General features: G+C 35.8%; 2 long non-coding RNA genes across 2 annotated transcripts; one reads left to right on the top strand and one right to left on the bottom strand.

Moving 5' to 3' along the window:
* Positions 1 to 16,608: 16,608 nt before the first annotated feature.
* LOC126603186 (uncharacterized) lies at positions 16,609 to 17,475 on the bottom strand. Its single transcript, XR_007616190.1, has 2 exons — positions 17,143 to 17,475; positions 16,609 to 17,017 (listed from the first exon to the last, which is right to left on the bottom strand). It is a non-coding gene; the product is annotated as an uncharacterized LOC126603186 (long non-coding RNA).
* Positions 17,476 to 19,299: 1,824 nt separating this feature from the next.
* LOC126603187 (uncharacterized) lies at positions 19,300 to 20,387 on the top strand. The gene is made up of 3 exons (XR_007616191.1): positions 19,300 to 19,344; positions 19,440 to 19,530; positions 20,301 to 20,387. It is a non-coding gene; the product is annotated as an uncharacterized LOC126603187 (long non-coding RNA).
* Positions 20,388 to 27,507: the final 7,120 nt, after the last annotated feature.

Below are 27,507 nucleotides of genomic sequence, written 5' to 3' on the forward strand. Positions count from 1 at the left end.
AATGGATTTTTATTGAACTGGGTGAAGGATTAAGTTGATTTGTGTTATCAGCGCCATACCCATACAGACATACATACATACATACATACATACATACATATATATATATATATATATATATATATATATATATATATATATATATGATACCCACATAGGTACCCACATCAACTTAATAAATTATTTTGTCACCTTTAATCGCAGCCATGCATGACAAACCATGCTTGCAATTTGTCTGTAGCGTATTTTTCATAGTAAGTGTTTGCTCTGAAAATTCAAATTTAAACACAGTTTAATTAGTATCAGATAAAATTCTATCTCGTTGAATAATCAACAAACTTAAACGCAGTTTAATCAGTATCAGATAAAATTTCGCATTTAATCAGTATCAGATAAAATTATATCTCGTTGAATAATCAACAAACTTAAACGCAATTTAATCAGTATTAGATAAAATTCTATCTTGTTGAATAATCCACAAACTTGTATCCATTAGCTTCTAGTCCATATACTTAATTTTCAGATTTTGGAGATAGTAATATGGGACCATTAGAAAGCTGGAGACAAAATGGATTTTTATTGAACTGGGTGAAGGATTAAGTTGATTTGTGTTATCAGCGCCATACATATATATAGGAGTAATATGGGACCATTAGAAAGCTGGAGACAAAATGGATTTTTATTGAACTGGGTGAAGGATTAAGTTGATTTGTGTTATCAGCGCCATACATATATATAGGAGTAATATGGGACCATTGGAAAGCTGGAGACAAAATGGATTTTTATTGAACTGGGTGAAGGATTAAGTTGATTTGTGTTATCAGCGCCATACATATATATAGGAGTAATATGGGACCATTGGAAAGCTGGAGACAAAATGGATTTTTACTGAACTGGGTGAAGGATTAAGTTGATTTGTGTTATCAGCACCATACCCATACATACATACATACATACATATATACATACATACATATATACATATATATATATATATATATATATATATTGATACCCACGTAGGTACCCACATCAACTTAATAAATTATTTTGTCACCTTTAATCGCAGCCATGCATGACAAACCATGCTTGCAATTTGTCTGTAGCGTATTTTTTATAGTGAGTGTTTGCTCTGAAAATTCAAATTTAAACGCAGTTTAATTAGTATAAAATAAAATTCTATCTCGTTGAATAATCAACAAACTTAATCGCAGTTTAATCAGTATCAGATAAAATTCTGCGTTTAATCATTATCAGATAAAATTATATCTCGTTGAATAATCAACAAACTTAAACGCAGTTTAATTAGTATCAGGTAAAATTCTATCTCGTTGAATAATCCACAAACTTGTATCCATTAGCTTCTAGTCCATATACTTAATTTTCAGATTTTGGAGATAGTAATATGGGACCATTAGAAAGCTGGAGACAAAATGGATTTTTACTGAACTGGGTGAAGGATTAAGTTGATTTGTGTTATCAGCACCATACCCATACATACATACATACATACATACATACATATATACATACATACATACATATATATATATATATATATATATATATATATATATATATATATATATATATTGATACCCACGTAGGTACCCACATCAACTTAATAAATTATTTTGTCACCTTTAATCGCAGCCATGCATGACAAACCATGCTTGCAATTTGTCTGTAGCGTATTTTTTATAGTGAGTGTTTGCTCTGAAAATTCAAATTTAAACGCAGTTTAATTAGTATCAAATAAAATTCTATCTCGTTGAATAATCAACAAACTTAAACGCAGTTTAATCAGTATCAGATAAAATTCTGCGTTTAATCAGTATCAGATAAAATTATATTTCGTTGAATAATCAACAAACTTAAACGCAGTTTAATTAGTATCAGATAAAATTCTATCTCGTTGAATAATCCACAAACTTGTATCCATTAGCTTCTAGTCCATATACTTAATTTTCAGATTTTGGAGATATGTAAAGACTCAAACATAATACACTAAGGGTGCGTTTGTTGCACCGGATTATCTCGAACTGGACTAGCTTCAGGGACTAAGCTGGACTGACTTAGATTAGACTAAGGTAGACTAACTTAGTGAAGCGTTTGGTGCAGTGTCGGACTAAAAAGCTGGACAATAACAAATATTTTTTTAATTCATATTTTATTAATATTTTATATTATTTAATACATATTTAGTATTATTTTATTACTACCACTATCTTTTTTTTTTCATTCTAGAAATCACCCATCCCCATTCCTGATTCTTTTCCGCTAATCTCCTCATTTCTTTCCAAGTTTGCTCCGTCCCTCTCCCTCTGTTTCTTCCTCTTTCTTCTTCGCCCCTCTCTCTCTCTTCATCTCCATCTTTTTCTTCCTATTTCTCTCTGCTCATCTCCCTCTTTTCTTCCTATTTTTTCTAGGACCCAATTGGCAAATCAGAACCCATTCAGAGTCTGGGTCATCTGGGTATTCATGGGTCTGCTTCTCCAGCGTCAATAGCAAAGGTCTGCGATCAGAAAGTCTGTACTAGGTGGAGTGTGAGCAGAGCTGCTAAGTGTTTCAGATGCACTGTGATTTTGTATTTTTTTTTTTCGCTTTTTTGTTCTGAATTTTGGATTTGGATCTAGTTTTGAAAATGGAAATATTGCAGAAAATTTTGCCTTTTGTTTCCAATTTTGTGGGATCTGGATCTGAAAATGGTAGATGATAGGGGCGAAGCAAGGCAGAGTTTGTATATGGGACCTGGGTTCCACATCTTGCGAGCAACAAGTTGATGGGAGGGCGAAGCAAGGAGGAACGAAGCAGGAGGAGTTGGGCTTAGCAGTCCGGTCAATTTTGAGGGGTCTCGCTAAAACCCCTAGCAAACTACTTAGTCCCGTTTAGTCGGGGCGAGTGTCATTAAAACTTGTCCCAATTTGTATCAAACATGAGACTAGACTCCCACTTAGTCTAGTCCAGTTTAATGAATGCTAGTGAATGCAAACAAACACACCCTAAGAACATTCAACGTTCTTGATCTATCACAAAATAATTAGATAGTATTTACCTTTTATGAAATGAATGATTACTTCCCATGTCTGACAAGGCAGCATCGAGATTATAGCAGCATGAATTAGCCTAATGCCCTATGACTTATTAGGAGGCATATTGTCTGCCCTTTTGATATGGTGTCCTTCACATCCCCTCCTATTTGTACGGTCACGGTTAAGCCACGTCAACATTTTATATTAATATTTTTTATAGAGATAATAAGACAAAAAGTAATAGGAATATAAAATGTTGACGTGACTTAACTGTGACAGCACAAATAGGAGGGAATGGGAAGGGCACCACAGCAGGAAGGCAGACAATATGCCTCCGACTTATTAATGGGTACTAGTTAAAGCATTTAATTTGATTTCATCTTATACTATCGTCACCATTACGAATCTCATCTCTACATTCTAATGATATCAATTTAAACGAGTTTTTATAGGTACCTACGCTAACTTAATAAATTAATTTGTCACTTTTAACAACAACCACGCATGACAAACTATGCATGCAATTTGTCTGTAGCGTATTTTCCATAGTGAATGCTTGCTCTGACGATTCAAACTTAAACGCAATTTAATCAGTATTAGATAGAATTTTATCTCGTTGAATAATCAACAAACCTAAATGTAGTTTAGTTAGTATCAGATAAATTTTTATCTCGTTGAATAATCAACAAACTTGTATCCATTAGCTTTTAGTCAATATACTTAATTTTTAGATTTTGGAAATATGTAAAGAGTCAAACCTAATACCCTAAGAACATTCAACGTTCTTGATTTATCACAAAGTAATTAGATAGTATTTATCTTTTATGAAGTACTTCCCATGTCTGACAAGGTAGCATCGAGATTATAACAGCATGAATTAGCCTCATGCCCTATGCTATGACTATCGGCCCTTATCGGTTAAGCAGTGGAGATTTTTATTTTTGGTGAAAAGTGATATTCATTAAAAACCCAAAACGGGGTCATAAAAAGAAGAACAATACTTTGTTACTCAAAGATGAATAGAAATTCTTCTTCAAAATTTCTCAAAATTATTCTTTGTTAATTTATAGAATTTTGTGTATGCTATATAAGGGATGGTGCTACCTGTTTGCCAAGCAGTTGACATCCATCGGTTTAGGGATGACAATCCCGCACATTATCATGTGTTGCCTCGGTATATATAATGTGTCGGGTTTGGGACATTCCCGCACATGGTGCTGGCGACGGTGGCAGTCCCCCTCCGCCGCCGCCACCATGAGTGCTTTTTTTTTTTTAAATTAAATTTGTTTTCAAACAAAGCAAAATCTTTTCGTTTTCAAATTTAAAAAAAAAAAGAGGACAAAATGGTTTTAAGCGGAGTGGAAAAAACTTTTTAAAAAAGTAATCAAAACGGTATTGGTAAAAGCATTACGCACCGTCTATGCATTTGCTACAATAGATTGACTAAACGATTTTAGTTTTAATATATTTTTTGTAGAGTTGATCTTTACAGTGTGATTCATAATATGAACGGTTCTAATCATAAGCACAGAGCTCTGTGATTAAAACATTAAGAATTTTGAGTAGGAATTCATACTCATATTCTTTAAGTAACCAAGTATTGTTCCAAGAATAAACAGCCAAAAAGACAAAAAAAAAAGTCAAGAAAAAGTGCCGTGCAAACTAGGCAACTGAATAGTAATACAAAACACCACCATCGGTTGAGATTAAAGATCCTTTCGTTATCTTCAATTTTTTCTTGTCCTCTAGTATGTAGTGGAAGAAAAAGCATACATCATGCTCATTAGTCAAAAGTGGAAGCTTTACTGTACTTAAGGATGGGCACGGTTCGGTTATATCTTTAAATCGAAATCGAAATTGAAAAATATCAATGGTTCAGTTCGGTGCAGTTCCGTTTAAATTTATTAGTAAAATCGTATGGTGTGGTCTACATTGGTTTCGATTCGATTCTTGCCGGTTTATGGTTCCGAATACTATATTATTTGAACACCAAATCATCATGCATTCAAATACATCTTCTAAAACGGATTATATAAAGTTGCATACAACACACTTTTTAATGCAAATGTCTTTGGTAGTGGCACCAAGTCAACAAAAAGATACAACTAAAAGAAATATGCATTGGTTAGTCAGTCAACAAACAAAAAAAATGAAGAAGCAAACTGTAACGCCCCGACCCCAAATTAATTATTTTGGATAATAATTTTGATGATAGGCCCACTTTAAACTCTTGATAATTTTTTATTCAAAGGTTAAGGTTGTTTGCTTTTAATTCCTTAATTCCACAAAATGGTCTAAACCATGATTCTCTCACCAAACATACCATTATTCAATTATTTTACCAATTTATTCCCAATTTATTCTCTTAGAGCAAGACTCTAACTAAATATTAATTCTCGATTATTTAATCTTACTTATTTTATGGCTGCATCTAACGTCTCGTTAGACTGCCTACGTACCCTAAACAGAGATCAAGTCATTTGTAGTTCACAATTCATTCCATTTCTATTCCCAAAAATATTTCGGTATCGGCCTAATTCCATTTTAACTTCTACAATCAAATCGAATCAAAAGGTTATCAATTATGGATTCAAAACATCAAAATTTTCATGAAAAAGGCAGCGTCGGCCCACTGGCCACGCACCACCGCGGGTGGTGGTCGGCCGCTCTGATTCGCCTGAAAATTTCACTATTTTAAAAAATTCCCAAATTTTACAGGCATGTAGAGTTCAATGAGAGAAACAACTTTCATACCTAGGCCGAAGTCCAATTCGACCGGAAAACACCTCAATTCCACTAAAACCCATTAGAAACCCTAGAATTTGGGTGACCTCGATCTATGTCCTCTGGTGCTCCGCCGCCCCATTCAAGACTTGGGACATGTTCCTGGGTTCACAAGGAGTCCATTGATAGTGGTGGTGGTCGGAGTTGGCTTCATAAAATGGCGGATCACTGCCAAGGATCTTCGGCGTACCCCACACCCACCTTGCAAATTTCACGGTTTTCATACCCTTTTCTCTCCATTTTTGGATGGATTGGGTAAAGGGAAAGTTATAGGATGATTTTTCCAAGATATAATAGACATGATTCATTGGAAAACCAACAAAAATCACCGAAGAAATGGGGAAAACGGGTCGGGTCACGTGGGTTGAAGAAACCCCGTTCCCTCCCCTTCATCTCTCCCTTTCTCCTTTTCCTCCCTTCCCCTTTTCTGATTGGGCAGTGCCCATTCCTCCCTCTCCCTACTCTCCATGTGGCTTCACCAGACATATCTAAAGAGATCCAGATAATGGTCAAATGATCATTTCATCCCTGATTTTATTCGTTTATAACTTCTTCGTTATAACTCCGTTTCACGAACGGTTTGCGCCTACGCGTTCGTGAGTTCGAGCCCTGTTCAAAAATATAATTTGTGACCTCGAAAAGTCTAGGAATTATAAATAATTAATTCCCAAATTCCAAACTCCATAACTAGTTTAATTCAATGACTTAATATAAATTCTCAATTCTTTTCACATATTCATAATTTTGAATATTTCAATTCAAATATTTAAGTTTTCAGGGTATTACACAAATTGTAGGTTTATTTCAAAGAGCAAGCAACAACCCCTGTACACAATCAAACAATTTATTTCAGAGAGGAAGCATGGGCTTCCCCAATTTTAAAAGTTTGAAGAAGCAGACTGCATGTTTAAATTTAATTACACAACAATTAAACAGAATCTGGTAACAAATATGCCCATTCTTTCTGTATAATCATATCATGTAAAAGTGAAAGATTAAGGAAAAAACCCAACTGAGCGCCAATGTTAAACCTATTATCCAAAGCTACGAGCTGGATGCCCCAAAACCTCTCACTAATTGTAGCTTGGATTAAGCCATTAAGGCTGAGATATCTATCACTACAATGCTCTCATTTAGTGTACACGATAACATAGTTTAGAGATTTCTTCATGGGACATCTAGGTCAACTTTCGTATATAGGTTTGTCGCTTGCCAAAGAAATTTTGTTTTGTTTAAGATAATTTATAATTAAAGATTTTAACTGTTAGATTTTAGTTAAAATATATAGATAACATTAAACACATTAAAAATTCATATTCTATAAGCTGTTACCGTTATAGAAAGCAAATGGATTTGTAATATTGATGCCTGGGAAGCAAACTGCTAATAGATCACTACCAGAAAAAAAAAAAACAAAATGAAATAATTGATCACTGTACCAGTCCTTTAGACCATCTTCAACCCTTGGGCTAAAAGCCAAATTTTTTAGCCCGGAAAATTTAGCTTTTAACCCAGAAACATCTTTTCTGCTCCAACCCTTCTACCCTAAAATTTTAGCCCGAAATTATTAAAGAATGAAATTAGCCTAAATTTTTTTCTTAAATCAATTTTTTTTTAAATAAATATGTAGATTATTGTAAATTAATTTTATGAACATTTTAATCTAAAAAAATTTAAATTTCGATAAACATTTCGCATTTAGCCCGGGGGGAAAGATGGGGGATATTTGGCCCAGAAATAGCATTTGGCATTTAGCCTAAAATTTTAGCATGGGTTGGAGAGTGTTTGAGGTGGTAATTTGGGAGGTAATTTAGCTTTTAGCCTAGGGTTGGAGATGGTCTTACGTTAAATGTTCTCATCAGGAAAGAAAATTGTGTTTATCAAAGACTCGTGTACGTGGCTGAGAAAACTCCGACCGAGAAAAAACACATCATGGTTGAATAGGTTCCCCATGGGTCATGGACCATGGTGCATGCATGTTGGAATGACGTTCAGTTCATCATTAGGTTGAAGAGAATACCTTTCCCCATTTTATCATAATGGACGGAAATATTTAAACTTATCCGATAATATCACTACTAACTATTTAATATTTTTCTTTTATTATGTTAATAACTATGTGAAGTTCATATTACAGCACTAAAACTTACAACTCAGTTTGGTTAAGAAAATAAGTATTGTTATATTTATCATCTATTTAAACCATTATTTGTATTATTTATGTCATAAAAGTAAGGTCTGTCACCGTATGTAGATCATATCTCTATTAGAAAGATAATACAAATAGATAGTAAGAACAACATATTTTATGAAAATTCATTCTTACACTTTATTTTAATATTATTATTAAGAAGACGAGAAAGGTTCAAAAACTATTATAATAATTTACAGGGTGAGACTTTTGAATCTGGAATGCAAAGGTAAAAATAAAGACTTTATCTACTAAAATATTCGACCACAAGGATTTAAAAATATTACAATAATTTATGAGATAAGATATTTTTGAATCCAAAATGCATAAGTAAAAGCAAATATTATATTCACTAAAATATTCGATCACAAGCCGCTCTTGCACATGTACACTACTGAATTCGATTTCTCCTCTCTCAATAATAGCTTGTACCATGACAAAAAGAAAAGACTCATATTACAACAAAATAAAAGCTAATTAAACCTCCTTAATTAACCAATTAAGCAGTTCAACTTTTATTCTTGTTCAGACACTTGACTAGAGATAATAGTTCACCAGGTAGACGTGAGCTGAGGAGAACTTCCAAAGCTCCTTTTGGAATGGTCAAACCAGGACTCTCAGTCCAATAAATAGTCTGGCCGACGCATTTTCAATTTAAACCAGAGCAGCAGACGAGCAAGCGTTAGGTGAAGAACTTGCATGGCAAACGACACACCAGGGCACGACCGTCTGCTATAGCCAAACAACATCAGCTTAAATTGTTGCCCTCGAACGTCTATGTGGCTGTAGCTTTCCAAGAATCTCTTATGAGCAAAAGCAGATGTGTTCTCCCAAACCCTAGGATTCCTATGAATCTTCCACACATTGACCACTAGCCGGGTGCCAGCTGGCACGCGGTACCTTTGCTATGGTATAAGCGCCTACAATTTCCACGTGTTTAATTTTGTTTGAATTAAGGTAAAAATGAGAAATGATCAATTTTCAACATAAATGTATGAATTAATTACTTTCGAGTCTAGTATCGTGAATTTGTAATTAAGGACTTGGGACAGTTGCATTTCTTTCTGGGATTGCATATTACTTATACATCAGAATGCTTGTTTGTGTCATAGACAAAGTACATCACTGAGTTGGTTGACAAAGTGGATTTACAGGATTTTAAACCATGTAGCACACCATGTCTACCCTATTATAGGTTACTTAAGGATGATAGACAACCTTATCACAGTCCAGCGCAATATAGGAGTGTTGTTGGTGCACTTTAGTATCTCACGTTTACAACACCTGACATAGCGTTTGCAGTCAATCAAGCTTGTCAGTTTATGCATAATCCTATGGTTTCTCATGTCATTGTTGTTAAGAGAATCATTCGATATCTCAAAGGAACATCTACGTATGGTATTCATTTCAAACCAGGACGACTGCATCTGCAATCTTATAGTGATGCAGATTGGGCAGGTGATCCAAATGATAGGAGATCAACTTCAGGTTTTGTTATGTTTCTTGGTTCAAACCCTATTTCGTGGGCATCGAAGAAACAACACATTGTGTCTCGATCTTCCACAAAAGCTGAATACCGTGCCCTCGCAATTACAGCTACTGAACTTGCTTGGATTTGACAGCTTTTCTGTGATATGAATATTCCTTTACCTTCATCTCCCATGATATATTGTGATAATATATCCGCTATTGCCCTATTTACAAATCTTGTGTTCCATGCGAAGTCCAAACACATTGAAATAGACTATCATTTTGTTCGGGAGAATGTCGCTCATGGAGATCTTCAAGTTTAGCATGTGTCCTCTGCCGATCAGTCTGCAAACATACTTACAAAGGGTTTGTCTGCACCTTTGTTTCAGCAGCATTGTGCCAATCTAATTCTCAGTGCCCTCGAGCATCAGATTAAGGGGGGATGTAAGAAGAATGAAGTGAAAAATAGTTGTCCAAGTGAAAAGGATATCAATGATTAAACCAATGCCACATGTCAAGAGATTACAAAGGCTGGTATATTAGTTGGAATCTTAGTTGTTAGAGATATAGTTAGTTGGAATAAGGAGATATTTGGTTGACATAAGGAGGTAGTTAAAAGGAGGTTTACTTACCCTGTAAGATTGAGATTGGAAACACTTATATAAGTGTGGATTGTAAAGCAATAGAGAGTAAGGAGAAAAATAATACATTTACATCTAACAATCTCTCTCAATATTTCATACTATTTTATGTTCTTTTTAAGTTCATCCATTCTGCTATCTTTACAATCTATACATTCTTATTCTTTACATTGATACTTTCTGAGTTATTATCTTATTTAGGTGAAAATATATATTAAAATGTTAAAATATGTTCCACCTTAACTACTAAGAAGACAAAATTGTATTGTTTGTAATTTTGTATATATTGGTGAGCGGAAAATGTTAGAGAGGCTATCTTTTGAAATCGTATTTTGTAAATCAAATGATGCGGCGGTTGATGATTGGATTTTATTTTTAAACATTTAAAGAAAAATTCAACCATTAACCACCACATCAATTGACGCACAGGACCCGCACGTCCTCACACATATTGTTTATTAAACTTACTACACTATTTATAAAACTTAACGGTACTATACTGTTTATGAATCTTAACGGTACTACACTGTTTATGAACATTAACAATACTATATTGTTTATGAACATTAACAATACTATATTGCTTATGAAACTTAACGGTACTACACTATGTATATACGTATATTATTTCTTTTACCTTAAGCAGGTACGAGTGAAATATACATATATCACTTATATATATTATTTATTATACATATGAAAATACACTTTACGAGATTATAGTACTAGACATGTGTTTGTGTTATCTTGCTTTGTCAAAGGCTAAGTTTGTGAACACTACTACAAAAAGGTTTTATAGTGTCAGTGGGTGGTGTCAGTTTAATATAATATAGTGGCGGATAAGACAGTTGCGACACTAACTGAACATGACGTCGGATTTACTGTCGCTTATAAGCATCATAAAATTTCTATGTCGCTTTTAAACCGACGTAAACATACATTTTAATAATTTTTAAATACTAGTGTCGCTTAAAAGCGACATAAAATATGTTGATGCACAAAATCAGTGAGGACTTTGGTACAATAGAAAATGTTAAGTTTATGACATTCACTAGATTGCTCTGGTCACTAGTGTGAATAAGTATGTAAATGGATAGGGACAGGGAAGCAAACACAAGATGTACGTGGTTCACCCAGATTGGCTACGTCCATGGAGTAAAGGAGTTCTTATTAATTGTGAAGGATTTACACAAGTACATAGGTTCAAGCTCTCCTTTAGTGTGTACTAGTGAATGATTTAGTACAAATGACATTAGGAAATATTATGAGAGAATGATCTCTATTTATAGAAGAGAGTTTCTAGTTTCATTCTGACCTTGACACGTGTCGTGTTGTGATTGGCTTCTGATGTTGACACGTGTCGTGCTATAATTGGCTTCTGAGATATCTCTCCGGCTCTTCATAAAACACCGCCTGCATCGGCGTCTCTGTCCTTCTCATATAATACACATATGAATTCGGAGGGAAACGATAGGAAGAAGAAGAGCGTACCTCTTGCTTCGGGCTATCCTCGATGTTAATGTGACCCGACGATGAGTCAAACTCGAATTCTGATTCAGACCCAGACGACAAATGTATGTGAGCGTCGTCAATGTCGTTCGTTTTCAGCGAATCAGTAGAAACATAGTGCGATATCGATGTAGACAACGAGTGGTTTGTATGGGGTTTCCTCTTCCTGGGCTTGCTTTCGTCGGAGGGCAATGTGAGAACCGGAGATCCAGGCAGTGAAGACGACTCGCCGGCGCCCATCCTCCACCTTATCCATTCTCCACATCCTCTTCGGCACCCATCCTCCACCTTCTCCACGCACCCATCTTCAAGCAGACGGGATTTGGGGTTTTTTTTTTTTTTTTTTTCTGGGTTGCAGGAGGGAGAAGAGGGGGTGGGGGTGGGGGGAAGACAAACTGAGGGTGGGTGTAGGGGAAGACAAATTGGAATTTCTTTTTTTTTGTTTTTTGTTGGGGGTTGCAGGTGGGGGGAAGAAGATGAAGATAAGGAGAAGAGAGAGGAGGGGGGAGGGGGAGGGACGAACTGAGGGTTGTTTTTTTTTCTGTTTTTACTATTCTTTATTATTTTAAAAAATATTAAATAATTTTTTTAGTTTTTAATAATTTTTTAATAGAAAATGGGTTCCGAATCAAGCCACGTCAGCATTTAACTGAAAAATAAACGGTCAAGTAACGGAAGGTATAACATTGGATCAAAATCTAAAGATGAGGTATGACATTGTCAATTTTAAAAGATGAGCTATGAAAGTGTCGTGATACTAATAGTTGAGGTAGTTTTTTGTACTTTACTCTTCTTTAAGACCATCTCCAACCCTTGGGCTAAAAGCCAAATTTTTTAGCCCGGAAAATTTAGCTTTTAGCCCAGAAACATCTTTTCTACTCCAACCCTTCTACCCTAAAATTTTAGCCCGGAATTATTAAAGAATGAAATTAGCCTAAATTTTTTTCTTAAATCAATTTTTTTTTTAAATAAATATGTAGATTATTGTAAATTAATTTTATGAACATTTTGATCTAAAAAAATTTAAATTCCGATAAACATTTCGCATTTAGCCCGGGGGGAAAGCTGGGGGGTATTTGGCCCAGAAATAGCATTTGTCATTTAGCCTAAAATTTTAGCATGGGTTGGAGAGTGTTTGGGGAGTAATTTGTCTTTTAGCCCAGGATTGGAGATGGTCTAAACAATCAAGTATTGTTCAAAAAATAAACACCCAAAAAGGCCAAAAAAAGTAAAGAAAAAGTGCTGTGCAAAGTAGGCAACTGAATAGTCATACAAAACAAAACACCACCATCAGTGTAGATTAAAGATCCTTTCGTTATCTTCAATTTTTTCTTGTCCTCTAGTATGCAGCGGAAGAAAAAGCATGCATCCAGCTCGTTAGTCAAAAGTGGAAGCTTTGTGCCAAAAAGAGAACCTTGTAGAAGATTTATAGGAGTATCACTACTTGTAAGTATCAAAGCTCGTTTGTGAGTGGCAGCACACTCCTTCTCAACTAAATTAACGTCAAAATTTGTCAAATTTGACGGCATTTTTTTGTTTATTTTTTTTACAATAGAATCACTCATTTATTTAGCATATAAGTACAATACTTTGGGATTAAAATGTCAAATAAGCCATCAAATGCAGTTTGATGCTTTTTATTGACATCTCCTATGCCTCTAGGGTACAGTTCTCCACTTCTTCAGCTAGATGGGTCTTCTGTAATGAAATCATATGTTCAGCTCATCGTTATGTGATAATATCTTTTGTTTATAATTATTATTTATTAGTAGGAAGGGGGGAGAGTTTGAAACAATAGAGTAACTTGGGGAAGGAGAAAGCTTCACAACTGGCCCTTGTCACCTTAATTACAATTTGCTGGGTGTGTAATATTTTACTTTTGTTAGGCGTTATGGTGCGACTATCTTATTTTATTATGCTTTTGGCGTGACCAATTCTATTCATAAAGATATGGAGGCAAGCGTGGTTTGACGCGGATTTCAAGTGGAGTAGATTTCGCGTCAAAAACTCCAAAGCTTCGGCTCATATCAATAGTTTGCGGATGTAGAGATCTCAAACACATGCAGGAAACTAGCCAGAGTTAAAAGCATCATCTGAAGGCCAAAATTTATGCCAGGGCATACTCTTCTCCCACTACCAAAAGGCATGAGCTCAAAATGTTGACCCTTGACATCAACATCCTTATGGCTTGTGAGAAACCTTTCCGGCTTAAACTCCGCCGGGTCAGACCAAACCGTTGGGTCGGAATGGATCTTCCACAGGTTCACTAATTGTAGCTTGGATTAAGCCATTAAGGCTGAGATATCTATCACTACAAAGCTCTTATTTAGGGTACACGATAACATAGTTTAGAGATTTCTCCGTGGGACATCTAGGTCAACTTTCGTATATAGGTTTGTCGCTTGCCAAAGAAATTCTGTTTTGTTTAAGATAATTTAATTAAAGATTTTAACTGTTAGATTTTAGTTAAAATATATAGATAACATTAAACACATTAAAAATTCAAATTTTATAAGCTGTTACTGTCATAGAAAGCAAATGGATTTGTATTATTGATGCCTGGGAAGCAAACTGCTGATTGACTACCAGAAAAAAACAAAAAATGAAATAATTGATCACTGTACCAGTACTTTACGTTAAATGTTCTCATCAGGAAAGAAAATTGTGTATATCAAAGACTTCTGTACGTGGCTGTGAAAAGTCATTGCTCCGACCGAGAAAAAACACATCATGGTTGAAAAGGTTCCCCATGGGTCATGGTGCATGCATGTTGGAATGACGTTCAGTTTTTTTTTTTTGATCATGTTGATGCACAAAATCAATGAGGACTTTGGTACAATATAAAGTGTCAAGTTTGTGATCTTCGCTAAATTGCTCCAGTCGTTAGTGTAGATAAATATGCAAATAGATAGAGACATGGAAGCAAACATAGGATGTACGTGGTTTACCAAGATTGGTTACGTCTACAGAGTAGAAGAGTTCTCATTAATTGTGAAGGGTTTATACAAGTACATAGGTTCAAGTTCTCATTTAGTGAGTACTAGTGAATGATTTAGTACAAATGACATTAGGAAATATTGTGGGAGAATGATCTCCTTTTATAGAAGGGAGTTTCTAGTTTTGTTCTGACATTGACACGTGTCGTGTTGTGATTGGCTTCTGATGTTGACACGTGTCGCGCAATGATTGGCTTCTGATGTTGACACATGTCGCGTTGTGATTGGCGTCCTGGTTGAAGGTAAACTCTTCTGGGTCCTTGACGGTATAACTTGACTGGTGCTCGGTAGTTTCGGGATTGGTCAAGTATGGTACAAATAGTGCTCCCCTAAGTTCTCGAGTGAGGGAAGCTCCTCGGTTGGGGACTTACAAAATCCAAGCCGCTGAGTAATCACGAAACTTCTAAGTACCGAAGTGTGGTATCGTCTTCACTTGCCTTATCTGTCTCATAGGTATATGTGGCATCTTCTCTGGAAGTACTATTCCTCCATCCAAGGGTGGTATCTTTAACCGATGGAGATGCACAAGGTAATGTATCAATTTCACTTGAAGTTTACTTGTAGTTTCAGGTTTGGTCAAGCGCGATACAAATCATGTAGTAAGAGTCCCCTAAGTCGCCGAGCTAGGAGATCTGCTGAAAGAAGTGACAGACAAGGTAAGCAATCAGAGCTCCAAGCAATCAGTCCCAGATCAGAAGTATGATTTCGAGTTCCAGCTGATTGTTCTCATTCTCCTTATCTTGCAGGCAGCATGAAAGATAAAGAGATGAGATGATATGAGATACTTTTACTTTTGAAGAAGTAACTTTCCACAAGCTTATTCTTAAACTGGGCTGGAGGGTTTTCTAGTTTCCTACAGAGTATAAGGCCGACTCAAGAATTTGAGGGTCAAAATAAGTCCATCAAATCAAGAGTTCGTTCGACCTTGATGATATGGGATATTTTTGCTGTTGACAAAGTAGTGGATGTGGTATGGCGAGGCTTTGTTATTTGATGACGTTGCTAGCGAAATGTTGTTGAAGTTTCTTGAGCTCTTCGGATAGGGCAACGATGCTGAGCTTGGATTTGACTTAGACTCCTCTGTCTGGATTATACGGTTCTGCAGGGAGGGCGTCGTGTTATTGTGATCTGTTCTAGCTCATCGTTAAACCTTCTGCTTCAATCTTTTGCATCGCAGAAGTGGTGCGCAACCTTTGCATTTGAATAGTCTTTCAGAACACTACTTCTGAGCGACTTATCCATGCTTGGTAGCTTCAGTGTAAAGAGCTAATATTGTATCAACTGTTCTGAAGTATTTGCTTAAAGGATTTGTGACCTTGATAACAGTTGAGGATGAGTACTCAAGAGCAATGCTAGGTGAGCAACCAGACAAAGGTTCTGGGCAATCAATTCCAGATCGGAAGTTTGATTTCAAGTTCCGACTAATTGCTTTCTTTCTCATTGTCTTGCAGATAAGAGCAAGGACAAATGAAAAGACAGGGAAAAAGCATGATATGAGATACTCTTGCTTTTAACCCTGATGATATGAGATACTCTTGCTCTGGTATTGCTTGTTTGCAGATGTATTATCGAGGGAAAGGAAGCTGAGTATTTCGAGAGGCTTCGTTGGGAGTGCCCTCTCATATATGAGGAATGGTTAAACATTTTTGCAGGTCTGCCTGTCCGTGGAGGGTGGAGGTAGACATATATATGAGTTTCCCCAACAACAAGTAGTAATGCTATTCTTTTACCCTTCTTGGTCATAACAATGTCGTAGGAGCTGCAAGCTTCACGTGCTTTAACTTTGTCAGAGCACTTTGAAAAAGTGATCTGTGGTATCTGGAAAGCTGATGTTACGTGTGAAGATTGCAGACAAATTTTATCCAAGGAAATCTGGCTCTCGAAGTTTGGAGAGCGGTGCCTCTTCGGTTTGCGAACAAGCAATCTTGTTGGGGATCCGGCTTTCAAGATTCAGAGAGCATTGCCTCTTCGATTTTTGAACAAGCAAATTATATGACATGATTGTCTTATTACTTTAGTATTGATTAACGTGCTTAATTATTATTGGTGACACAATACATAATTACAAATATGGTCTAAAAAGTTGGTTTATGTAACATTATATGAGTTTTTCCTATCCAATATGATGAGAGTAGCTCCAGCGTGTGCTGGAGCCCGAGGGACAGGCAAGTGAACAGGGCAAGAAAGCCAGAGCAATCAAGTCCAACATGTGTTGGCAAGGGAGCCCGAGCAGACTCGAGTAAGAGGCCGGTAGAGAGTTGCCAGCCCGAGAGCCCGGAGTGGGTTTGATGCAAGGCTGACATCAGCCACGTTTTTTCTTCTGTTTTGCCTCGGCGTCCATTGGATCTCAACCCACAAACTTGCCGGAGTTTGCTCCGAGGACGTGACAAAAAACTGGGCAAGGTTTCAGAGAAATTGCAAGGGGTTAAACATTTGATTTCGAACTGGAAAAACACCACAAATCTTGTCCCAAGCAACATTAAGACATAATGAAACAAGATTTGCATAGAGAACCTCACCTGGATTCGAGTTTCAGATCTTGAAGCTCTCGGCTTCAATGGTGGTTTACACCGTGATGGTCTGATGACGCATGCAACGATATAGCAAGGATCCATGGTTTTGGAGTTTGATTTGTTTAATTTTTGAAGAGGAAAGTGGGTGAGAGCTCTCAGAGCTCTAGAGAGAGTGAGAGAGAGAGAGAGAGAGAGAGAGAGAGGAACTTCAGAGAAAAATGGAGAAGTGAGAAAGATGAGTGGAAAGAGAGGGAGTGACGTGAGAGAGTGGAGAGGTGCACGGGGAAATTCCAAGCAATTGCAAAAATGGAGAGAAGTGAGAAAGATGAGTGGAAAGATAGGGAGTGACGTGAAGGAGTGGAAAGGTGCATGGGAAATTCCAAGCAATTGCAAAAAATATTATTATTTTATTTACCTGTTGCTAAGGCTATTCAAGTGTAGGGGTGGAGATGCAAAAAACAATTATTGTTCATTAAGAGCAATTACTGTTCACTAGGTGGATTAAATAGTGGATAGCCCGGGGGGGCCTTTCTCACGGTGAAACTGCTCTGATAAAACAAAATCTTCAATTTCAAACAATGATTCAATTCATGATCAAGTTCTATTAAGTTTGACTTATAATGATCAATTGTATCATATTTCTTTTCATTCAATCGAAAGTTAATTTTACTATATAGACGCTTGTGATCTCCTATATATCTATCTCCTGCACTAATGTTGTGGGACAATACCTTCAATTTATCCGAACAATTATACACTATGGAATCTATACTATACTCAAAAGTTCTTTGGCCATCCGATGATTGAATTGGAACCTAAATTTGCCATGTACAATATATTCGTGAATTATTCATCAAAAAAATATATTCGTGAATGATTCACTGTTCATAAGAACAGCGTACTCCCTATTTTGCCCCTGATAAGTTTGTTTTAGTACGTTTGTGCCACTTTATGGATGAGAAAGTATATACAGTTTATTTTTTCTTACCTTTTTCTTCTTCTCCCTACTGGCTGTTTCTTCTCACTCCTCTTTGCGACTCACCACTGTGGTTGGCGACGAGTTCTTCGTTTCCGGCAAATACAAGCCAACAAACCACCGAAGAGAAACCATCTCCTTACATTCAATATAAATCTATTTCTAAAAATTCTCATCCATTTTTATTTATTAAGTTGGTGCTCGAGTTGAACTGTTTCCGGCCGAACGCCGACGAATCGGACCTCCCCGTTACAATCAATCGTCTACCCTTCGTCTCAGAAACCAAAATCACCCGTTGCATGCGATTCGCTACGGTTTAAGGTGAATCAGAGGTAAAGCTTAAATTTTCATACAAAGTCTGTATTTTTCTTAATCGGAATTTGGGCTTTTTTTATCCTTTTACTGAATACTTGTTAAGAATTGTTAGAATTATTAATTGTTTTGGTTTCTTTTAATTTTTTTTATATTTTATTTTGAAGCCTTGATTTTTTTTTTTTTTTATTAATTGAGGATGAAATTTATTCTTTCTTAACATTATTTGACTACAGATTCTAAGTCCTCAACGCCAAGTTACGTAGCATGCTCGATTCCAATTCTTATTTAAGGGGATGATGCAAAACCCAGAATTTCTTTGTCAGTTGGCTTCTACTGAGACTATGCAGGTATACTTATTCAGGGTTTCTAATATTTGCTTACAGTTTGAACAAAAATAAAAAATAAAAAATCTTTGCTTACAGAGAGTTCATGACCCGGCAGTGATTTCTGTTGAGCACCAATTATTTGCACCCCTTTTCCCTCCTTCCATAATTGAAGTGCTTTTGACTTTCTGTAGTAATGATTTACAAGATAAAATTGTTGATTTTGTTTCATCCATTTGTGTTTCCTTTTACAAAAATTAAGAAAGGGAATGCTATGATAATTTGAGGTTTTCGTTTTGATATTCATATGTGTACGAAAGGGTTTAATAGATATCGCTTCTGTGTGTAGTGGGTACTTGGAGAAGTTTGTGAAGGGTCAATGGGAAAAGGGGATTGCATTTCAGATTGGCAGAAATACAAGGCCTGCCTTTCTATGCGTTTCCAATCTTACCTCATCCTAAATTTTCTTCCATATCACAATTTATATGATTAATTTGCTGATTCTTTTTTCTGAGATTTGAGTTTTTATCTCCTGATTATTTTTTGCAGAGATTGTATTAATTTTCCTTTGACTGGGAATTTGGTGTTTCTTAAGTATAATATTATCAAATTTTATTTTCTAATTTTCTGATTTTGGGGTTTTGCAGGGAGTGATATATACTAATTTTTTGGGATTTTGGTCCTTGTAGGGTTTTCGTTCGCCAGACAATGATAGGCGAATCACCACAAGAAGCAGCAATTCTGTTGCAAACTGAATCCGGGATGACTTACCTAGAGTCTGTAAGTTTCCGAACTTAAATTGCATTCTGTCTCTCTTTTTGCCCTTTAGAAGGGTTTCGGTTTTTCGCGTTCCTATACTTATTTCTCTGAAAGCACCTTAATTTTGTGTTTAATTTGGGTTTTTGTGTTAGGAATTCTAAATTTTGCATTTAATTTGGGTATTTGTGTTATAAATTCTAAAATTTTCTTTTAAATTAGGTTTTTGTGGGTTTAGAATTTTGAATTTCAACCTTATGCTATAATTTAATAGGATCTGTTTTTTTGAATTGTTGATTACTGAGAAGATTGAGTATATTGTGAAGGAAAAATGATATATATATTTTTACAATAATTTTGGTTTCGATGATAAAATTTGGATTTGCCCGTTTGGGGATTTTCCAGTTCAAAACCTAGGAAACAAGTAGTAGATGCAAAGGCATTGTTGGACATAACTAACACATTGTGGACCTCTATTAAGTCACAGTCCAGTGACGGGATTAGCCTGTCCGACTTTGTTACTGCTTTGCTTAATAATTTTAGCCAACCGAAAGGAAATGATGACTATGTCTCGGTTAATTGGAAGGAAATTGGGTGTGTTGTTTTGCCTATTTTCAAGAGCGTTGATGAGTGTTGCACTATGCAAGTTATTTGTTTCCAATGTTCGAATGCATTCATTTAGTCTTAGCTTTACTTATGTTGTCCCCATTTGTTTTCTCATATGTTGTACTGTTTCGAATTAAATTTAACAAACCATCCCCCGCACTAACAACTCTATTTTTCAAAATTTGTAGCAACCAATTGAAAACACTTGCAGAGGAAGACATAGAAGAAAACCCCTCTACATAGTGAAGATGGAGATGAACTCGAGAATAATGAAGATCTACATAGTGAAGATGGAGATGAACTCGAGAATAATGAAGTAGGAAAATCTACATCCCATTAAGTTAGTCTTCTCAAATAGTAGATATGTATACATGTAAATAGCACAAGACTTACTATAACATGAAAAGCAGCATATAAAGTATGTTATAAATGTAAACAACACTGTAAATAGTATCAGCTTTTGTAATTAACACCGTAAAAAATTTCATCTCTTTGTGTAAACATATTATATATAAAATAATACCACCTTAAACGATCTTAAAACCCGCAACATCGCGCGAGGTTTCAATTGCTAATTACATATGTTGATGCACAAAATCGGTGAGGACTTTGGTACAACAGAAAATGTTTGTGACCTTCGCTAGATTGCTCCAGTCACTAGTGTAGATAAGTATGTAAATGGATAGAGACAGGGAAGCAAACACAAGATGTACTTGGTTCACCCAGTTGGCTATGTCCACGGAGTAGAGGAGTTCTCATTAATTGTGAAGGGTTTACACAAGTACATAGGTTCAAGCTCACATTTAGTGAGTACAAGTGAATGATTTAGTGCAAATGACATTAGGAAATATTGTGAGAGAATGATCTCTATTTATAGAAAAGAGTTTCTAGTTTCATTCTGGCATTGACACGTGTTGTGTTATGATTGGCTTCTGATGTCGACATGTGTCGCGCTGTGATTGGCCTATTGGTTGGAGGGAAACTCTTCTGGGTCCTTGACGGTATAACGTTGACCGGTACTCAGTAGTTTCGGGATTGGTTAAGTATGGTACAAACAACATACTATATGGCTCAAGTGGCTCATTGTAAAATATATGCCACAATCCCACGTGAGCGGCAAATTCTTTTGTGTGGGAGCGATTGGGATTGGTGTGAGTGAAGGTTTGGACCAAAAGGTGAGCCAGGTTAGCATGACAATTAGAAAAGTGGGATGGTAATTTTTGTATTTGCAGTTCGCACAGACGCATGGTCCGAATATCGGACTTCAAAATTTCTCCAAATGAGGGCACCACAACCATATATGACTAACTATACGTGCAATTTGTCTGTAATGTATTTTCCATAGTGCTGTGAAGATTCAAACTATGCGTGCAACGATCTTGATTTCATCACAAAGTAATTAGCTAGATAGTATTTATCTTGTATAAAATGGTCAAATATCAGACCTCAAAATTTCTCCAAATGAGAGCGCCGCAGCCATATATGACTAACTATGCGTGCAATTTGTCTGTAGTGTATTTTCCGTAATGATGTGAAGATTCAAACTACGCGTGCAACGATCTTGATTTCATCACAAAGTAATTAGCTAGATAGTATTTGTCTTGTGTAAAATGGTTCAAATATCAAACCTCAAAATTTCTCCAAATGAGAGCGCCGCAGCCATATATGACTAATTATGCCTGCAATTTGTCTGTAGTGCTGTGAAGATTCAAACTACGCGTACAACGATCTTGATTTCATCACAAAGTAATTAGCTAGATAGTATTTGTCTTGTATAAAATGAACGATTACTTTCCTTCTTAGAATAATGGCAAGGCAGAATATGAGGATGCGAAATAATGTTTCATATTGAACATTTTCCAAACCTTCGCATGTACATAAAATTAAATTGTATTTTTCATACATTTTATTAATTCCACTACGGAACCTTAATTTTCTTCTATTTTACTATTTTCAATCATTCTCGTTGACTGAAAGTGATCCTCATTTGTCAAAAGTGGAAGAAAAAGTATGCATCAAGCTCATTAGTCAAAAGTGGAAGCTTTACTTTACCAAAGAGAAAACAATTCAAGAAGATTTACTGGAGTATCACTACTTCAGCAGCAATGTTCCACCCAATACGTCTATGAATGCCGGCACACTCCTTCTAAACGGAATTAACGTATAAGGACAATATTGTGGGATTAAAATGTCATATAAGCCATCAAATGCAGTTTGATGCTTTTTATTGACACCTCCTATACCTCTAGGGTACAGTTCTTGAGTTTAAGTGGAGCCACCGCTCTGGGCCTTCAAATCGGAAGGGCAATCCTCAGTGAATTCCCTGAAGCCTGAGAATGTTGCAGTTAACCGCATTGCTTCTTTAATAGAGGCTTGCAGATACACGAGATTATTGATGTCTAAATCATTCACTGATCTTCCTTTTGCCAACATAGTTATCTAGTTCTTCTTGGACTTTGTTCAGAGCCTGGCGGTTGTCCAACAACAATGAGAGTGCGCACACCATAAGGATAATTGTTGTGTCACTGCCTCCAGCAATGATATTCTGCAAAGGCATAGTTAAGTTGTTTGATACCTATATGATTGCTTAATACAAAAGAAAGCCTAACTAAAAAAGTAACGATTTTTGCAAACCTTTCAAGACTTTACAATCCATAGCATTGTGGGAAAATAAATAAATTTTTCTGATACGAAAACTATTTTGGTCATTATACTATTAATTTCTATGACTAATTTCACCTTTTTTCCAAATTAATTTGCAATACAATTCTAGAATCGCAATGTGAATCTAAGATTTTGCATGGTTTTCATGGTGGTGTCAACATCCAAGGATGTATGTTGCGTAACCTCTTGTCCGTAAAGGACTGAAAGCATCGCATCTATAAAATCTTGCTCATCCCCGCCTTTAGTCCTGCTCTGCCTGTGCTCCTCAAACCATTCTAGAACTATATTATCAAGCACTTTTGCATATTTTTTTTCATAGCTTTCCCATGCCCACCAATATCCAAAAACCTAAGCCATGGAACAGCATCCCCCAACACAAACATTCCCATATAATGAAAGAGTTCCCTCATGGCTTTATGAAACCGACGTTCTTTTTTTCATCACTCAAACCACCATTCGTAACACTAAAGTACATTTTTCTGGCAACTATCCCAAAAATCACATTAATATTTAGGTCGTTGAGCCACCGCTTCATCTCTACATAAAACTATGTCTTGAGCATGATTATTTTTTTTCGGTCCATAACTTGTATAGATATTTAAGTAGCTCCTGCTTGCGGCTTGAGAGTGGCTCTTGGACTGTTATTTTGCGCATCTCACGCCAGTTCGTGCCGTATGGGCTAAACCCTAGCATGGCATAGTTAAAGCTCAAGATTTCAGCGGTTATGGTTTTGGGACGTGAAGAAATAATCAAGTCATTGGTGGTGAAGCACTCTTTTGCAGCCTCCCAAGAAGTAACCACCATGACGGGGTGGACACCGATGTTGATGGTGAAGACTGGTCCGTACTTGTCCGCCAAGGCACCCAGTGGAATGTGGGAAGGCCGGGGCCGTCCTCCGAATAGGTGAAGGTGTCCTACAACTGGCCACTCTTGGCATGGCAGCTGCAGCCCTAAAAGCATCTCCAGCCATTGGTGGAGGGTTATGGCTATTGAAGGACCAGGGCAATGAAATTGTCCTTACTATTCACTCTAAACCGTAACTATCTTTGTACAAGTCCATCCGTTTGGAATGAGCAAGGAAAAGCGTAATGACGATTACTATTCACAAATATACTTTTTATTTTTTTAATGTTTTCTTTATCTTATCGTCACATATCAGTATTGCCATAAATTTTTGAATAATTTTAAAAATTTAATTTACAAGTGTATTGAATTTTATAAGATTTTATAGTATAAACTTTGTAAGGTTTTTGAAATTTTTAATTTTTATGACATTTTAAAGTTGGATTAACTTAGTTGTTGAATTTTTTTTAATTTATTGAAATCAGAGGCTCACAAAACGCCTTGTGGCGACGCTAAAAAATTTTTAATTTTTTTTGAACCGTTGGGAATCTAACAGTCTGGATGAAAGGACTAATAGAAATCCAACGGTTTGCAGGTGTGCTCAAATTGGTTGTCACGTGGGTCGCGGGGCTGGGCTGGGCTGGGCTGTCACATGGGTCGGGCCCTCCCTCACCCTCCAGCTGATTGAAAGGGCGCAAGCTCATGTAATTCTTGCAAGGGCACAATAGCTTAGGAATGGGAGAGGGAGATCCATTACTGTAGCTTAATTAAAGGGTGTTAAGGAATTGTTAGCAAACTTCGAATTTATATAACTTAAATTTTCTGTCAATTAATTCCGATGGAATAAATATTTTTAAGAATGTCAAGTCACACTAGTAAAGTAGTTTTTTACGGTTTAGTGGTATTTTTCTTCGCTTGTAAGTGAGAGGTTTTATGTTCGATTCTTGCCAAAAACGAATTTAAACCAAATTATTGCTAGCCCATCTCTTTTTCTTAATGTAAATAATATTGTTTGTTAAAAAAAAATTACACTAATAAAGCAAAACCACAAAAAATATGAGTCGGTTTTTTTGACCTCTAATTTTGGTGTAGCCTTACCCTCAACGTTATAGCTTTACCTCCCTTCTAAGCCCACCGATTCAGCCACACACTGGTCTCGTTTTGCCAAATTGGCGATAAATAAGGGAATTTGATTATGTTCAGTCAAATCTGGTCCCATTCCGGTTTATTGTTCCCTATTTAGCCAAAATTGCTATAAATTGGGCAAATTGGTCCAGAGTGCAAATTCAAGTTAAAGCGGCTAAGTCAAAACCAATATGTTGGGCAGCAACTTAATTTGCCCTTCCGCCAACATGAGACGCGTAAAATAATCAAATTGGCCTTAATTAGTTTGTTATTTCAATTCTTGATGATTTGAGAAGCATTCGAATTTAATTACAAGATGCTCTCCTTGAATGTTGCATATTCTCTTACTGTTTTGAGTAAAATTACTATTTTTTAACCTAAAAGCACTTATAATCACATATTAAGGAATTGAATGGTAGATTATACAGACAAAATATCTAGCGCTAAGTGTGTACCTAATACGATGCTAACCATTCATCTAATAAGCTCATTCCTAATATTTCTCATAATCGGACCGATCATTTTTTACATTATCGTTGAAAAATCAAATCTTCAAGGAACTCACTGAAATTGAAAATCATTTAGTTATCTAACTATAATTTGAAAACCAATGAGATGTCTACATTTTCAAGTTGAGTGAATTTTTACAAAGATGACCAATGAATGGTGACTTAGAAATGGATAATTCGGAACATAAAGTTTATGTGGGTATTGTTCAAGACAAAGTGAGTGGTTACTAACTAGTTCAATCCACCATGACGTGTATCAAAGAATGGAACCCACGGTTTCTAGATTCTATTAAATGCTTTAGTGTTCCGAGTAACTATCATGATGTCATTTTCCAAACTGAAATAAGTGTATATCTCAATATATTACAGTTCAATCCACGATGACATATAGCTGGATCCCCCCTCAAGTGATAAGATGGAATTGTTTTTGGTGGCTATATACACGGACAATTATCTAGCATACTCCATGGTATCACATATTATTGAAGTTTTTATTATAAGAGAAATGTTAAATAAACTCTCTCAAAGTGAGATTTTCTGTCACTCCATGGTATAGCATACTAGATGGTTGCCTAGGCGCTAGCTATCGTTGTGCCGATGCAATTAGGTTTGAAACGTTAAGGAAAATCAGAGAGCTATTAGGCGCCCGCCTAGACTCTCCTAGGCGGCTTGGGTTGTCTAGACGGAATGAAATGGTTTTCTGAAAAGAAAGTCCAAACATAACCCATAATCGCAAAAGCTTTCTTACCGCTTCAACTCCCTGTGTCTATGCACCATGACTTTCTCACTACTCCCGCTCTTTGAAATCCATTGGTAATTAGATGTCTCAAATTCCAAGTTTTTTTAAATTCTAAATTTCTATGTTTATGAATTTAAACAAGAGAATTGATGCATGTTAATTGACAAATTCTAAAAATTTCAAATTTACTTTTCCTATCCAAACAAAAGAAGAGGAAACCAAAAACAAGAAGAAGGAGAACTTACAAAGGGAAAACAGAAAAAAAAAAAAAAAAAGAGGAGGAAACGAATAGACGACGAAGACGATGAGGAAAAGGAAATAACTTTAAAAAAAAAAAAAAGGTTTTCGGTTTTCAAGGCGTCAAAGTGGTCCCCTTCCTTTGGGAGTGTCTTGGGTGATGTGAGTGTTGGGGTGGAGGGGAGGGGTCATTCATGTGGGGTTTTATGAAATGGAAAAGGATGCATGCATCTCTATCTCTTTAGAATTTTACCTTTATTATGAACCACCCAACCCATTACCTGCGACCTAAACCACTACCTGAGATTTTTATTAATCATTCATTTTATTTTGTCAAACGATAGATTTTGTTAAATTAGATGTTAGATTAGCTAACGACTAGGTTTGAATCCACACTGTTATGCATGAACTCCACACCTTTCTACCATTGTGGCAAAATGCTACTTACAAATACTAATCATTCAAAATTGTCTTAAATTATTACATTATTTTTATAACTTAATATATATTTTTTATATTATAGAATAAATTTTTATGAAATCACCTAGACCACTTATGTCCTAACCCACTGTTCGACTAAAGCTTAGCATCTTTTATAACCTTGATTTTTTGCACAATGTTTTATAATATTGATATAGGAATTGTACAAAAAACATGAGATGCGCAGAGCCTTACGTTTAATAGAGTCTCATATTTAATGGTCTCCTTAGCATTTTTTTTTTAATTTTGGTTAAAGAAATAATGACTAAAATTAGTAGTTTTTTTATTGGGAATTTTAACGAAAAGCACCTGGTACTGTTCACTTTAACGAAAAACCACATTTTTACACTAAAAAGTCAATCCTGGTACTATTCACTTTACCCTTTATTTTGTCCTTATCATTAAAACTCAAAGTTTTCAAGCCCTTTTCATTAGTTTTCCTTTTTTTTATTTCATGTTATACACATATATATTTACACTAGAGTTGGAGGAAATAAATTAATATCAAACTCGTTATTCACGAAATTCAGGCCTATTACGAGTGAAGAAGACTGTACGTACATAATACTAAATAACAACTGAAATTTTACTATGATTTTTTTGTTTTTTCATACATAGACCGATAGACAGCCCTCCAATTCCCACACAATAATATCAAAAGGCTGATGTATTGTTTGAGGTAGCTCAATTTAATTATGCCACGCTCCCAATTTTACCTAAGAGATTGCGTATTTAATTTGTTTGCTTGTACGTACTAAAATACAGAGACTAGTAAGAGCATGCTCCATGCGAGGAATA

This window comes from Malus sylvestris, chromosome 15 (assembly GCF_916048215.2).
Source record: "Malus sylvestris chromosome 15, drMalSylv7.2, whole genome shotgun sequence".
Lineage (NCBI taxonomy): Eukaryota > Viridiplantae > Streptophyta > Magnoliopsida > Rosales > Rosaceae > Malus > Malus sylvestris.